Source organism: Macadamia integrifolia, unplaced genomic scaffold, assembly GCF_013358625.1.
Source record: "Macadamia integrifolia cultivar HAES 741 unplaced genomic scaffold, SCU_Mint_v3 scaffold951, whole genome shotgun sequence".
Classification (NCBI taxonomy): domain Eukaryota; kingdom Viridiplantae; phylum Streptophyta; class Magnoliopsida; order Proteales; family Proteaceae; genus Macadamia; species Macadamia integrifolia.
Window position 1 is genome coordinate 375,901 of NW_024870594.1, and position 14,932 is coordinate 390,832.

The window sequence follows — 14,932 nt, forward strand, 5'->3', positions numbered from 1 at the left end:
GTTGGTGGAGGTATTAGTAGAGGTGCTAGTGGTGTAGGGAGAGGAGCTGCAGGGGTTGGTGGTGTTCCACCACTTAACCCTCAGACTATGGGTTCCAAAGTAGCTTCCACTTCCCAAGGCACAAGGGGTGCGAGGCTTTATAGTCTCAACAATGTGATGGCCTGCCTGGCCACTACTACAGAGCTGTTGAGGAGGATGGACAACCGCCTCGAGGGCATGAACATGAACTATTGTCTTATGGACAATAGGGTGGCCTCTCTTGAGGCACAGATGCAGGCGATGGTCTTCCTTCTTGCTATACCGATGCCACCCCCAGGAGTACATGGTCAAAACCAGAGCTAGGCTCAAGGTCAAGAACAGCACCAGCACCAGCAAGATTAGCAGAAGTAGTGGCATGTTGCCACTGTAGTATTAGGATTTCCCTTTCAGTGTTTTATTTAAAATTCCTTATTCTAGATTTTAGTTATATGTATTTTCTATCATTTACTTCAATTATTTAAGTTTCCTAGACTTAGGCTAGTTAGGATTTCCAGCTTTCTGTCTTTTATTTTCATGAAAATAGTGTAAGCTTATATAATCAAGTTATTTATTTAATAAAACAACTTTAACAACTATGCTTGTCTTCTAGCTGTGTAATTCTATTATTCTTGTCTTTGAGATTTTTATTTAAATCCTAATTTTCCTACATCGTGGTTTGGTTGAGATTGTGAGTTAAGATAGAGCATCGCGCACTAATACCAAGCTGTCACACCCCACTTCCAGTAGACCCAAATTACCATTAGGAATACTGGTGGTGTGAGTAAGACACGTACATATCTTACAAACCTACCAGGATCTCTAATCGCAGTACCTTCATATTTTACAATCTCACATCACAAACCAACCAAAAGCAATAGAATCAGAGTATAATAGTGGAATCATTAATAAAATGGAGAAATATCTAATGATAATATAATATCCATAACCAAGTTATTATGTTACAATTATCCAAGACTTATAAACATTAATCTCAAAATATACCATCCACAGGTCATATCAAAAGTATAAAAAATACGTTGTACATCTCACGGTGTGACGTAATAACAATGGTCATAAGCACAGTCCTAATCGTGCTCCTCCACTTCTGGTATCCACCAATTGCTCACACTATACTCCGACCCAAAGGATATTGGGTCACATGCCATCAGCACCATAGTACCTGCAACATCATCTAAAAAAGGGCATATTTATGGGGTGAGCTTTCCAACTTGCTCAGTGAGGTGTGGGGTTTATACACATCCAAGCATAGAATTCGCATAAAAATATGATGCATGATTACAGAAATTAAACACATAGTCCATGATGCTCATGATGCAATTCATTTATTTTATTATCCACCTAACAATACAACTAAGTCTGGTAAAAGCTACTATAGCATATTAGGTTGTATCCATCGTCCTAGAACCGCCATCGACTACATAAGGATATAAACCCTAGTCGTGAATAGAACCTTTCGGTCCCTTATGAACCATGGGTCACCTAGCAAACCCCTGATAACCCCCTTCTGGTTGTCATGGGCTCCGGCACCAATCATTGTTCACGCCTGACAAGTTCCTGCGTCCGGTAACAATCACATCGTACTGCGGGTGTGGTATATTGAAAAGGCACGTCGAACATACCACAATGGGTTATCCAACACCTTAATCCCTGTTAGCAAGGGTTCGCAGCATAGGGAGTGATAACTAATCATAGATATTCTACATACCTTCATAGTGATACAGTTAGCATGAATTACATGATATTGGTAACACATCAGCCACAAAGTGTAACCCATCTCCAAGTACAGCCCTGGGGTACACGATACCGGTAACACCTCGGCCACAAAGTGTAACTTGTGATCATTTACCTAGTTTAGCATATATATAACAGTTGAGTATAAACAATGCAACACCGGTACCAATCATCGGCCATAAAGCTTATCCATTTCCAAATGTAGTCCCGGAGTACACGATACTAGTAATATGTCCGCTACAAAGTGTAATCCATGATTACAACTAACTCTAATGCACATAATTAATGCATAAATGCAACAGACATATGGCAACCATGGTACCGGTACCACCTCGGCCACACCGGATCCCGTTATTCATATCCATAAACATTTCGTACCAATCTAATAAAAATGTAACATGTGATAGCATACTATCATCATTTGAGCAATTAGGAAATCATGTGAAGATCTATTCATGTGAGTAAATCTACATAATTAAACATTCTCAAAATAAAACCAATCCATCCCTCACCTTGATTATGCTTGTGTGTATTAGGGTTCAAGTATGGCCATCGATCATCTAAATCAATTCTGACCTCGGGGTTCATGTGCATCACTGCCCTAGGCACAAAGATAACTAAACATCAATACGTGTCGGGAACATCGGGAGGGGCCCACATGGGTCACCCACAAAGGGTATAGTCAAAGTCCATTAGTGACAGTAATGTCACTGGAAACACCCATCGAAAATAAACATTGTCCACCGAAAATACCAGTGTTGTTTCCAATGGAGCTGGCAGAGGGCTCATAAGGCTCGAATTTTCATCGAAAATAGCCCACTAGAAGCAGGCCCAGTGTTTTCGGTGGCAGTACAGCACTTCCCAGGTGAATTGGAGTTCTATGGAGTTTGTGGAGTATGTTCCGAGCATCATTCTAAGAGAATAAAATCCTAATTCCACCGAGCCATTTGGGAGATATTAGTTGATCAAACAATCAAAACCCTAGTTGGTCATTTGGCCAATCTTGTTACCGGAGCTCACCAAACTCGGTTTGAGCTCGATAATGGCACCAGGGATATGAAATACGTATTCCCCAAGCTTAACATGGTTTGTGGCCTAAGATAAACCCTATACCTAGCTAACCTAGATCAAAATGAAGAGAGAGAGAAGTAGAAGAGAATATACTCACCTCCGACAGGGATTCTGGCAACTAGGCAGCAGCCGACACCAAGGTAAGCTCTCTTCCTTCTTCTTCCTCTTTTCTCTCCTCCTCCTCTCCCATGATTTGCACAAGTGAGAAATGAGGAAATGAATTCTTTTTCCTCACTTATAAGATAAGTAGACCTTAGGGCCTATTTGGTTGCACCCTATTTGGTTCGATCGGGTTAATCCAACTTTCAGAACACAAGGACCTGACTACTTTGGTCCGATCGGGTTAATCCATCCGAGGCTATCTACGATGTGATTGGCGGGACCCACGGGCATCAAAACGCAACCAGTAACCTGATTGATCATCGAAAATAGCCCATTGGATTCAGGCCTAGGCTATTTACGGTGGCTTATTTTCAGTGGTCAAGATAGCAGGTTGTCCTCCAATTGCTCTCGCATCGGTAGTTGCCCTCGACCGTGCTCATAATCTCCCGACAAATCTTTGATTCTTGTCGGGATTCAAGTGTGAGGTATCAGGTCACTTACCATCTGGAATAGAAGGTAAGAATCCCTTTGGCAATGGGCAGTCGCGAGCCAAAAGTCGATTGTACTTTTGATCTCTGGTTCGAGACCTATCACAATAGTTCAAAGTAAAACGAGTTAGGGCACAGGTGTAACAGTAAGGTTGTAGAAAAACATTTTTACCATATGGGGGTAGCACTTGGTCTCTTGCTTGCGTATGTTTCCCTAACACAGAGCATAAAAAAGATCTTTGATTGTATACCTAGTGAGAGAGTCAGTGTTGATGGTTCTTCCTTGCTCAATCTACTGAGGACTGAAGACCTCCCATGATTCTCGAGCAATAGATGAGTAGAACCATTTGTCTCCCCTTGGAACCTTCCTTTTTCCTTTCTATGCAACGTGCTTCCTTGCCTTGGTAGGACGTTGAGACTCCATGGAGAGAATGAGCCAAGAGATTGAAGGAAATCAAGGATTTTTGGGAAAGAAGGAGGAGATCTTATAGGTCTAGGTTTTAGATGAAGTCTAGGCTAGGGTTTTAGGAGAGGAGTAGTCAAAATAGGGTTCTTAGGGATTTGGGGTTCTTAAAGTGAAGGAAAGGACTAAAAAAATTGAGTTTTAAAGAGCCCAGATCGTGGTTTTTGGCGACGACGGTCGATCGGTAGGAGGTGGTGGTCGACCGGAAGACCATTCGGTCAGTGGCAGTCGACCAGTTCATTCTTGGTGGTTGACTAGAAGATGGTTTGGTGACTGGCGATCAACTGGTATCTGCAGGATTTACCAGAAAACCCAAAAAAGTGATTTTTGAAGGGGCTTCTAGATTCGGTCTTTTAGGGGCTTCAACATAAATGGGAATTGATTTCATCTTCACCCAAATAGGTTGCAAATTCCAAGCTCCTTCCTTAAGGTGCAAAACCTTTCTACACCTAGAGGTTTAGTGAAGATATCTGTGAGTTGTTTCTCGATTTCAATGTACTCAAGGAACACATCGCCATTCTGAATGGTATCTCGTAGAAAGTGGTGTCGAATGTCTATGTGGTTTGCCCTTGAGTGCAAAATAGAGTTCTTACTCAAGTTAAGGGCACTTGTGTTATTGCACGTAATCAGGAAAGATTAGAACTTCACTCCAAGGTCTTGGAGAGTTTGCTTCATCCAAAGGATTTGGGCACAACACCTACTAGCCGTATTCGGCTTCGATGGTGGATAAAGCAACGGAGTTTTATTTCTTGCTAAACCAAGAGATAAGGTAAGAACCAAGGAAGTGACAGGTACCATTGGTAAATTTTTTGTTGATATGGCAGCCCACAAAGTCAGTGTCTGAGAAACTGACTAAGTCAAGGGGTTGGTTTTTAGGATACCATAATCCCACATCACATGTGCTTGTCAAATATTTAAAAATTATTTTTATAGTAGTGAGGTGAGATTTCTTAGGATTGGCTTGAAATCGAGCATATGCATATACGCTATACATGATGTTCGGTCTACTTGCCGTTAGATATAGAAGGCTCCCAATTATACATCTATATCTAGTAACATCCTCAGAAATACCATCTTCGTCCTTGGTGAGCTTCAAGGATGAACTCATCGGAGTGTCTGAAGATTTTTTACTGTTAATGTCAAATTTCTTTAGAAGCTCCTTAGTGTACTTACTTTGGTTTATAAAAATGCCATTATCAGTTTGTTTAATCTGAAGTCCTAGGAAGAAATTCAATTCTCCCATCATACTCATTTCAAATTCATTGCTCATCTTCTTACTAAACTCAGTACACATGTTCTCATTGGTTGAGCCAAAGATGATATCATCTACATAAATCTGAACAATAAGTATATCTTCTTTCTTGTTCTTCACAAACAAGGTATTGTCAATCCTCCCTCTTGAGGAGCCACTTTCAATTAAGAAAGTACTCAATCTTTCATACCAAGCTCTAGAAGCTTGTTTAAGTCCATAAAGGGCTTTCTCAGGTCTGAAAACATGGTTTGGAAACTTTGGATTTTCAAAACTAGGAGGTTGAGCTATATACACCTCTTCTTGAATGTAACCATTCAAGAAGGCACTTTTTACATCCATTTGATATAGTTTAAAATTTTTATGGTATGCAAAAGCAAGTAGCATTCTTATGGATTCTAGTCTTGCTACAGGTGCATAGGTTTCATCATAATGTATTCCTTCTTGTTTATTATACCCTTTGGCTACTAATCTAGCTTTGTTCCTGACTATGTTCCTATCTTCATCTAGTTTATTACGATAGACCCACTTGGCACCAATGATGGTGTGGTGGTCAGGTTTTGGGACAAGTTCTCATACCTTGCATCTTTTAAACTGGTAAAGTTCTTCTTGCACAGTAACAATCTAATCACTGTCTTTTAGTGCTTCTTCTATGTTCTTGGGTTCAATCCTTGAGATAAATGCAATACGGTTGCGTATCTCTCGGGATTTAGATCTAGTTTGGATTTCTCCATCTGGATCCCCTTTTATGTTTTCTAAGGGATGATTCCTATGGGGAATTACTTCCCTAGGCAGTGTTTCTACTTTTTCAATAATAATTTCTTTTGCTTTTTTCCTTAGGAACATCTAGAGAGATAGCATTCACTTTATTCTTTATCTCATCAAACATAGCATCATCGTCATCAACAAGGGATTTATTCAAGTCATTAGGTAATGATTCATCAAATCTAACATTTATGGATTCTTCAACCATTAATGATTTTTTATTAAAGACTCTATATGCTGTATTGTTGAGAGAATATCCTAAGAATATTCATTCATCAGATTTTGCATCAAATTTTCCAAGATTGTTTTTAATGTTTAGGATGAAACACTTACCACCAAATACCCTAAAGTAGTCCACTTTTGGTAGTTTACCAAAGCATAGCTCATATGGGGTCTTGAAAAGCAAAAGTCTGAGAATTATTCTATTAAGCACATAGCAAGTTGTATTCACAGCTTCAGCCGAAAAATGTTTAGGCAAAGAATACTCATTGAGCATTGTCCTAGCCGTCTCTTGTAGTGACCTGTTTTTGCTTTAAATAACCCCATTAGATTGAGGTGTTCTATGACTGGAGATATTATAGTCAATTCCATACTTGTTGCAATATATGTCAAACTGACTTATATTATCAAATTCTCCTCCATGGTCACTCCTCACAGAGGTTACTGTATGCCCTTTCTGGTTTTGTAATCTTTTGTATAAAGTTACAAACTCATCAAAGGCGTCATTTTATTTTAAAGAAAAACAGTCCATGTGTATCTAGAGTAGTCATCCACAATTACAAATGTATAAGATTTTCCATTCATACTAGATACATTAATAGGTCCAAACAAATCTAAATGAAGAAGTTCCAATGGTCTGGAAGAAGAAACAATGTTCTTTGACTTATGGGAAACCTTGGTTTGTTTGCCATTTTGACAAGCATCACAAAAATTATTTTTCTCATATTTGATCTTAAGAAGGTTCCTAACAAGATACTTGGATGTAATGGTTTGGACTAACTTGATATTTACATGTTCAAACCTTCTATGCCATAATGAGGATTCACTATAGTTAGAAACCAAACATGCATTCAAGGGACTTGTTTCCTTAAGCATGCAAGCATAAATATTGTTCTTCCTAGATCCTTTTAAAATGAGATCATTATTTGCATCTTTAATATAACAGCGAGAAGCATCAAAATCTAGTTTATATCCAACACCACATAGCTGACTCACACTTAGAAGATTATAATTAAGATTTTTCACATAATAAACATTAGAAATGGAAATACCTCCTGGCTTTATCTTTTCAATTCCAGTAATTTTTCCTCTGCTGTCATCTCCAAAGGAGACCCATCCTCCGTCGTAGTCCCATAAGCTTGATAATAGGTTCTTGTTGGATATCATATGTTTGGAGCATCCACTATCAATTACTCATTCAACTTCCACCTTATTCTTCAAGCATACCTACAATAGTAGTTTAGTCGCACATTGGTCTCCATAATCTCGTGGGTCTTTCATTGTTAGTGTCAAATGTCTCTATTGGGACCCAAGTGGTCTTGTACTTTTTAGGACTTTGGTTTTTCCTTTGAGATGACCTTGAGTTTCTTTGAGTCCTTTGAGGCTCAAATGACCCATTTGGTCTTTGAGGAGCATAGTACCTTTGAGGTCTATAGGACCTTTGGGTTTAGTATTTCTCATGAGGTCTATAGGACTCTTGAGGGTAGTTCCTATAGCCTGGGTATTGCCTTTGGGTCCTCTTATTTGAGTAACCCCTTTGTGGTTGGGGTCTTTTATATCTAGGCATAGGTCTAGAGTCCTCTTGAGGTCTATATTGCCTTCTTTGGGGTGTGTAATAGTAAACATGGTTGACTTTAGTTCTTAGTCTCTCATTTTGAGAGTTTGTGGTCTTTCTTTTCTAGCATTGCATTGGTTTATAAAATGCCCTGTTTTCTTACAAAAGCCACATTTGACATAAGAGGTGGATGGTTGGTTACCTTGGCCATTCCTTCTTGGATTCGCATTTTGCTTTCCTTTTCTCCTAGATAGATTATGTCCATCATAACCCAGTCCTTCTCTTTCATTAGGACCTTTCCTTTGAGATCCAAGGAAGTTGTCAAGGTTTCTTAGCCCTTGGGTCAAGGTACAAAGAGTGGAGTTTAACTTTGAGTTTTCTTCCTCAAGTTCACTCACCTTTGAGGTTAGTGCATCCACTCTTCTTTTGAGAATGTCAACTTCTTTTTCTAATACACTTTTATTCGATTCTAGTTTTAGACTTTCTTCACATAAGGCCTCGAAGGCTTCTTGAAGTTCTTCATTTGAGTCATTTACAATAGAATCAGTTTGGGTTTGTTGACTTACCTCTTGTTCTTCATCTTCAAGAGCCATCAAAGCTAGGTTGGTGACTTCTTCTCCGGAGTTGCTCTTTTCTTCTTCATCACTTGAATCTTATGTGGCTGCATAAGCCTTCTTCTGTGGTCTGTGTGGGCAGTCACTTCTGAAGTGACCAGATTTTCTACACTCAAAGCGCACAATATCTTTAGAAGAAGTTTCCTTAGTTTTGGATTTATACTTACCTTTATCTCCATAGGACTTGTCACCATGAGGCTTGTTCTTGTATGGCGTTCTTCCCTTCTTCTTAAGAAATTTGTTGAACTTTCTCATGATGAGAGAGATTTCCTTTTCAATGTCAAAGTCTTCTTCCTCGTTGTCATCGCTTACTTCCTCAACAGTTTGAGAAGACTTTAAAGCTATAATCCTTCTTTTATTTTGCAAAGGTTGGCTTGGTAGCTTTTAACTCCACTTTATGGGTTTGCAAGGATCCCAAAAGGTAGTCAAGTGATATCTTTGCTAGGTCCTCCACTTCTTTAATGACTGTTTTCTTAGGCCTCCAAACAGTTGGTAAGGCTCTTAAAATTTTCTAACTTTCTCAACATTAGTATAAATTTTGCCTAAACTCTTAAGGCTATTTACAATGTTAGCAAAGTGAGTGAACATAGCAGTAATAGATTCATCTTCTTTCATAAAGAATGAATCGTAGTCAGAGATGAGTTGATCTACCTTTCTTTCTTTTACCACTTTCGTACCTTTATATGTGACTAGGAGTATGTTCCAGATTTCTTTGGTTGTATCATATGCAATGACCCGGTTGAATTCTTGCTCGTTGAGGGTACACTGAAGGAACATGATAGCTCGGAAGTTGTATTGGATAAGGACTATGTCATCTGCTATCCATTCCTTTTCTTCCTTTAGTATTGTCTTTCCATCCACGACTTTGGTGATGGTGTATGATCCATTCTCTATGGCCCTCCATATGAGGATTTTATGTCCACAGACGAAGTTTTTGAATCTGCACTTCTAGAAAGAAAAGTTCTCTCCATTAAAGTAAAGGGGTCTCAAAGCGTTCATGCCCTCTTGTAGTCTTTGGGATGTGGCCATAGTCTTTATCTCACTAATAAGACTAAAGTAGTCCTAAATAAATTGAGCTCCCGCTCTAATACCAATTGAAATAACCTAGAGGGGGATAAATAGGTTATACAGGTGGAAATTCAATTCTTTTAAAAAAATATCCCAAGTATGATCGTAAATGAGAATGTGGAATGAAATAAAGAACTCATAATCACACAACACCAAGAATTATAGTTGTTTGACTTAACCTGAGTCTAGTCCACTCCATACAAGAATCCTTTTGTAAGGTATTAGTCCACTAGTTCTCCTTTTTAGTATAGTAGGTAGGGAAGAAAACTTTTACAATCTTTTACGGATAAGAGTATTCTTACAAATCCCCTTTTATAGGTAGAGAGACACCTTACCCTTTTCAGGATAAGAGGATTCTTACACAATCCTAAGTACAGTCTAGAATTGTAAAATAGAAAAATTAAGATAGTGAATAAGAGGGTTACCTCTGGTGTAGTGCGAATAATGAATACAATATTAAATGATGTACCTTATGAGTCTTGTCTGTAGCTTTGACTTGCACAATAGAATGTGGAAGACTTGATGGAGACTTGAGCTTTTCTATGTAATGTGGAACACCAAACTGCTCAAGTAGGATAGGATGACCTTTTTGACTTTGATATGCTTACAATAATGCTCTTAATACTCAGACTTAATTGATAATTAATTATGAGCATCTTAGGTATTTATTGGTGAGATTAGGAGAGCACTTTAGGTAGTAAATCAGGCTCTAATTGTCATATTCTAGGTCCATCGATTGACCGCCATCGGTAGCCGGTCGACATAAAAGAGCCGTTGGAAGATAAAAACTAGCTATTATAAGTGATCTAGGTAGGTGCCGGTCAATCGGGATTTTCATCTGGTCGATGGGCTATGGCCTTGAATAGGTCTGATCAATCAAGGCTTCCAGCCGGTCGACCGCCTATAGTTCTATCTTGTTTTTTACAGACAACTGTCATACTAACCAGTTGTCAGTATTTCGGCCATAACGTTTTGGTCTTACATCAGATTGACCCGATTCAATTTGTGTTGGAATCGTGACTCAATTTTCTATAACTTTTATATGGGGTTCATATCCTAATACCAACTCTAAGGTTTTCCAAAAAACCCTCGAGTTTGGTTATAGTGATTTTCACAAAGAGTCACATAGAACATATATTTCTAGTTATGCTCTACACCACTTATGGACTTCTAGCATGGTCAAGGAATGTCCTATAGTCATTCTAGTATGATGATATGCAATACATGAAGTGCGTGCATATATACGTATAGAGTGGACAATATACGAAGAGTACTAGACTATCCTAGGGTCTTCATCTTGACTTGAATCTTGAAGTCTTCATTGTAACTTGATTCTTGAAGTCTTCATCGTCACTTATAGCTTTCACTCTTGATTTTCGTGTCTTGACTGGATAAATCAAATATGCGAATCTTGAGCGGTCCTCTTGTACTAACCACCACTTAGCACATATAGTTAGAGCAATGGGTTGTTTGTTATTACCAAAACATTTATAGGGGTTTGGGCATATTCCCAACACCAACCACATAATAAAAGTATGATAACTTAATTTAAGCCCTCTTTAAATCCATTCAACAAATTCCATAGTAAATTCTTGGGTTACACATGAGATTAAACATAATTTAGAAATTTCTTCCAACTTGAGCAATGTCTCATGTTCAATGATGAATTAAAGGTGGCATATCAATATTTAGTCTTCCGATTTGAAAAAACCATGTCCAATTCTTCATGCATGCATAAATCCGTCCCAAATCTCCCTTGCATGTATTATTAAAACCACAAAACAGTGAAATTAAGAAGGGTTTGTGCTTCAATTTCAGATTCATTCTCTGTTATAAGGACTTTAAATAAAAATCTTAATTTTCCAGTCTCGTTCAGCCCTGATTAGCAAAATTCTCATTTCAGCTTTAAGATTTCTTTCATTTTCATCAAAGAACAAGGTATAATGAAATTTCTCAGATTTTTACGTTAATCCTCCAATTCAGCCAATTTAAAGATGAATACTCACCTTCACATACAGGTTTACACGCAGGTACAGCATGCATGTGGCTGAATTGAACCAAATCCGATGCATGCAGTCAAAATTCCCAGTTCTTGGCTGATTCAATGCTTGAAGCTTGGTTGGAATATTATTTACATGCATATAACCTGCTGTACAGAAATATAGAGAGATGAAATTTACCTCTCCGAACAGGCACAGCAGCAGCTCAATATATGTAGTAAAATTTCAATAGGATTTCAGGTTGGACAACCCCTTGCACCTTTCATCTTGCCTTGCATGCATACTTTTCTACAGCAGCAGTAGCATCTCAATAACACCAGCAAGAGAGCACAGCAGGAGCAGAGAAAATGTGTAGTTGCAGCCCCAAAAATACACGAACAGCAGCCCTTCTTTCCTTCTCCTCTTCTTCTTCTTCTTCTTCTTCTTCTTCTTCTTCTTCTTCTTCTGCTTTCTCCTTCTCTTCTCTTTTTCTTCTTCTTCTTCTTCTTCTTCTTCTTTCTCCCTTCTTTCTCCCTTCTTTCTCTTGCTGTCCAAGTGAGAAATGAAATACTATAGTCGGTGATGGCCTTTTTATAGCCCCAATTCCTTAGTGGAATGTTCCACTCACTCACAATATATATATATAACTTACATTATGTCATAATATGACTACATATATAATTAATTACATGCTTAACTTTAAATTATATAATTCTTATTATAAATTATTACTTAACTTATTTTATCATAACAGACTCATAAAAATAGGTCCTCATGTCAAATTACAAAGTGGGACCCACTACAATAAAAAATGACTATTCTGTCCAGCTAATAGGCCTGCCTGTCATCCCCAGGGCTTTCCCACCTGTTGAGTTAAAACCAGCCCCCTTTGGTCTGAACAACTCTCTATTACACCTAACCCCTATTATAGGTATATTTTACCTGTTAGCCCATGCCAGTGTTGGCCTTCTTTGCCTGGTACCCTACTTGTCCACAAGAAAGGTAGGGAAATGAAATTAGGGTGTTACAATTTCTCCCCTCCATACAAAAATTTCATCCTCGAAATTTGTAGGGTTGTTCATCATCGAGGAGCATTCCTTTTCACTTCAACATTGCTCTTATCTACCAAGTTGTAACATCAGATTTCCACTCTGTGTTGCTAACATGGCCAATGTCTTAATGCCATTGGCTAACCTCTGCAAAACACATTAACGCACTCATAGGCCATGCTGGTCCTTTATCTATTCATGTCCTTAAGTCCTCAAGAACTGTAAAATCCACATTCCTTTCTTCTTCTCACTTCCAAATATCAACCTTGTTATGTCTGCACACATACGAGATTATTTCTATCTCGCCCATATATATTTACTAGGGTTTTTAAATCTGATCTCTGTAAGGATATATATATATATATATATATAAGTCTTAGGATTTTACACTAATTCTATATGAGTTGATCTACCATTTCACTTTCGTCATCCTATGAGAAGCATACATGTGGATTCCAATTTCATATCATGTCTCCCAAACATACACACATGCTAAGTATTCTCATTATTCCACCAATGTCCTATTATCCACAATCCATTGTAATTTGAAATTTATATCATCACAATTCCAGATATCATATTTTATCTTTCATATATTTTCTTTACATAGTCAGATATATATATATATATATATATTTAATGATCATACAGTCCAGCTCCTCAATGGTCCATTATGTTTCCTCATATTCTTATCTCATAAATTAATTTTTGTTTCCTTTATGTTACCCATACAACTTGATCTTAGGTCTACTCACTTCAGTTTGTTATCATTCTCATTATTCCACATTCCTAATATTAACCTTGCCGTTATGATCCAGTATCGAGATTGGATCTATTGGGTAGCACAACATGTTAGGTATCAATTTCCATAATGCACATGAGGTAATAAAATAACTAAGATACATCAGGTACAACAATGCATGTGAGAAGTTCACTAATGTCAACAGCGTACCTGTGACTACCTCAGATGCAGTCTTGGGCTCCTTTGCTTGCATCTCCAAATGCCCCTTTTTGCATTCTGATACCTTGCTGCATCAAAACTGGTTGGCTAGTTGTTGGTGTTTAGGGTTTCACATATGAGTCTGCCAATTTCCTCTATGGATACAATCTAGCTATGTTCCCAATTTGCTTACATATATAGCACTGCTTTGTCTATAAACAGGATCTAGCCTTATGTCCAGGTTGCCCACATGCAAAGTACCACTTCTTCTGTGGATCCACTTGCTGAGGTACTGATGCTGCTGGCCTAGGTTGTCTCGATGCTTGGCCAACTTGTGATATACTAATTGTGGTGCAGCTAGAGTAGTACCGGGAACTTCATCTACTTTGGTGTAACCTTTGGCAGTAGATGGTGTCTTTTCTCTCCTTACTGCCTAAGCTTGATATGTTTCTCTTTGTTTATCTTCTATAGACTTGGCTATCTGGACCACTTCTGCATATGTTTGAAGGTGATGTGCAATTAGTAGTGTTCCAATACTAGCCCTCAATCCTTTGTCAGATTTCTTGGACTTTGCTCTGTCAGGCTTCATATGTTCTGGTGCAAAGTAATACAGAGCTTCAAACTGTTGTTGATACTCAAGGATAGATTTTGGCCTTTGTGTCAAAGCCATAAATTCTGCCTTCTTTCTTTCTCTGACACTTTCAGGGACGTAGTTTCCAAAGAAAACTTCCACAAACTGGTCTCAAGTTGGGTTAGGATGAGTAGCCAGCAATATAGGTCTTGTGGCCTTCCACCAAGCATATGCTTCATCTTGTAGTTGATAACTGGCACATAGAATTTTGTTCATCTATGTACTCCAACAATGTAAAAGCTTTCTCGACACCCTCTATCCATTTAGCTGGTGCCAACGGGGTCTTGGGTAACTCCACTAAAGTAAGGGGGTCGGTACTTTTGAAATTTCCCCATCAACTTGGAGTTATCTGCCCACACTGGTGCAACTGGCTATGTGTCTGATGTATGTTGCCCAGGTGGTGTCACTTGTACTAACTGAGATGACTGACCATTGGCTGATTGTGCAGTAGTTGAAACTTCTTATGTAATAGGTGGTGCAGGAGTAGGAACAGGTAGTGTAGGTTGCACATTAGGAGGTTGTACCACAAGTGTCTCCCTAGCACGGATAGTTATAACTATCTCAGTCATCATGTTCCTATGTTGTTGTTGGACTTCTTGCATCACATTACTGACAATGGAAACGACATCCTGAGTTGTCATCATAGGTGCTGTAAGAGGTGGCACAGGTGATGCAGCTGTTATCTCATTTTCACCCTCATATTCTAGTTCATGTGGAGGGTTAAGATTTGCCCTCCGGGTGTGACTGTACTTCCACAGTTGTGGATCATCTTGGGGATAAATAAGCTTTGAAATTTGAGAAATTTCTTGTGAAATGAACAGATCGATTACCTCCCACATGTTTTATGCATACCGTATGGCCACACAACATGCTTTACATGTACAGAAAAATTAAAACACATTTGAGAATAGAAAAGCCATCTGCTCAATACTCTAGCAGATGGCACCAACCCACATCAACCTAATTCTC

General features: G+C 38.5%; 1 long non-coding RNA gene across 1 annotated transcript; it reads right to left on the reverse strand.

Annotated features, from left to right (window-relative positions):
• Positions 1–920: 920 nt before the first annotated feature.
• Positions 921–11,856, reverse strand: LOC122070592. Its single transcript, XR_006137861.1, has 2 exons — positions 11,371–11,856; positions 921–1,210 (listed from the first exon to the last, which is right to left on the reverse strand). It is a non-coding gene; the product is annotated as an uncharacterized LOC122070592 (long non-coding RNA).
• Positions 11,857–14,932: the final 3,076 nt, after the last annotated feature.